We start from the raw sequence: 2694 nt of genomic DNA, 5'->3' as shown, positions 1-2694 counted from the left end.
TGGGACTTTTCATTCTAAGAATTTTATTGAGACTCTTTAGTACACATCACATCTGATCTCACCCTATTCTGCATAAACCCAATAGTGCTTTATAACCAATATACACTAACTAAATATACCTACACACTAACAAACACCTACTGTACACGTCAAAATAGGTTTGTCTGGTGGTGACTTCACTGATCATAGCTGACTTATTTTTACCCACAACATATTTATGTCGTGGGAATGGGTAAACACTCCATGTCACTCCGTTTCTGTGTGTACACACCCGAAGGAGTGTACAATGAGAATACCAAACATTAGGAACACCTTCCTAATATTGAGTTGCACCCCCTTTTGCCCTCAGAACTGCCTCAATTTGTCGGGTCATGGACTCGACACGGTGTTGAAAGCGTTCCACAAGGATGTTGACCCATGTTGACTCCAATGCTTCCCACAGTTATGTCAAGTTGGCTGGATGCCCTTTGGGTGGTGCACCATTCTTGATACACACAGGAAACTGTTGAGCATGAAAAACCCAGAAGCGTTACAGTTCTTGAGATAAACCGGTGTGCCTGGCACATTACTAACATACCCCGTTCATAGGCACATTCACCTTCTGAATGGCACACGTGCGCAATCCACTCGAGGCTTAAAAATCATTTTTTAACCTGTCTCCTCCCCTTCATCTACACTGATTGAAGTGGATTTAACAAGTGGCATCAATAAGAGATCGTAGTTTTCACCTGGATTCACCTAGTCCGTCTGCCATGGAAAGAGCATGGATTCTTAATATTTTGTAAACTCAGTTGATGTCTGTATCATCTGTCTCTTCCAGGAAGAGGAGGGTCCAGAGGTGCTTCTGGTGAAGGAGGAGGGGTGTGAGGAGGTTCTGGAGAACCCTGAGGGGAGAACCAGACAACACCTCCTCCTGAAGCCACAGAGGAACCAGCTGAGCAGCACAGGACCACACACAGTCTCCCTGAGGTGAGCCCACTGTGAACTACTGTCTGTATGGTATTAGGTCAGGGCCTGTATCCACAAACCCTCACAGAGAAGGAGTGCTGATCTAGGATCAGTTTAGCCTTTTAGATCATAGTGAATACGGTTATTTGTAAATATCTTAGATCAACACTCCTGGTCTTAGATGCTTTGTGGATACGGGCCCTGGTCTTGACAAATTTTGTGTTAAGTGTAGAACCATGCCTTAGAATGACCAAACCATCAAAGGCATAGTTCGGGATTCTGGCAATGGATCCCTTTATCCACTTCCCCAGAGTCAGGTGCATACCATTTTTACGTCTCTACATCCAGTATGCAGGAAGTTAGAGGTAATTTCATGAGTCAATGATAACTACACCATATTATGTTACATTACAGCCTTATTCTAAAATGGATTCAATACATTTTTTTCTCATCAATCTACAATCAGTACTCCATAATGACAAAGCAAAAACTGCTTTTTGGAATTTTTTGCAAATGTATACCTAAGTATTTAGACTAGGAGACTCGAAATTGATCTCAGGTGCATCCTGTTTCCATTGATCATCCTTGAGATGTTTCTACAACTTGATCGGCGTCCACTTGTGGTAAATTCATTGATTGGACATGATTTGGAAAGGCACACATCTGTCTATATAAGGTCCCACAGTTGACAGTGCATGTCGGAGCAAAAACCAAGCAATGAGGTTGAAGGAATTGTCCGTAGAGCTCCGAGACAGGATTTTGTCGAGGCACAGATCTGGGCAAGGGTACCAAAACATTTCTGCAGCATTGAAGGTCCTCAAGAACACAGTGGCCTCATCATTTTTAAATTGAATAAGTTTGGAACCCCCAAGACTCTTCCTAGAGCTGGCCACCCCGCCAAACTGAACAATTGGGCCTTGGTCAGGGATGTGACGAAGAACCCAATGGTCACTCTTACAGAGCTCCAGAGTTCCTCTGTTTAGAAGGGAGAACCTTCCAGAAGGACAACCATCTCTGCAGCACTCCACCAAACAGGTCTTTATGGTAGAGTGGCCAGATGGATGCTTACTCCTCAGTAAAAGGCAGGACAGCATGCTTAGAGTTTGCCAAAAGGCCACTAAAGGACTCTCTGACCATGAGAAACAAGATTCGCTGGTCTGATGAAACCAAGATTGAACTCTTTGGCCTGAACTTACAGCCTTATTCTAAAATAACCGCCATAAAATAAGTCATTTTTTGGGGTGTGGAACGAACAGCTGACTTTAGACGGAATTAGGAATTTTCTAATCTGACTTCTCTGTGGCCGTGTATGGAAATTGTCTTTCTGGGCCGGGTGTCAGTTAAACTACAATACCAAATAAATTCATATCTTGCAATAAACTACTTTAACCTCAAGAGAAGACAGGTTAAATGTAAAAAATAAAAAACATAATTCTCGTACTTAAAACAGTCCTGATCAGACAGGGCTAGACAATATCCAAAACAACTAACAATACACTGAATTCATATATTTTCAATAATTTACAACACAATACCACAACAATGTTTTTCAATCTCGGATGTCAACTCAATAAAGTATTCGATAATTTGTGTATTTTGGATGCCATTAAAATGTACCAGAAGCCGCCAGAAGAGGGCTAGTTTTCCAAAAAGTTCTTAACCCGGGGGATCCTGGCTGGCTACTCCATGTGCTTGTGGAAAACACTAAGCCCTACCATGGACGTCAGGTGGTCGGCCGTTACCAAT

Source organism: Oncorhynchus clarkii, chromosome 19, assembly GCF_045791955.1.
Source record: "Oncorhynchus clarkii lewisi isolate Uvic-CL-2024 chromosome 19, UVic_Ocla_1.0, whole genome shotgun sequence".
Taxonomy (NCBI): domain Eukaryota; kingdom Metazoa; phylum Chordata; class Actinopteri; order Salmoniformes; family Salmonidae; genus Oncorhynchus; species Oncorhynchus clarkii.
Note: the sequence above shows the minus strand (reverse complement) of the source record.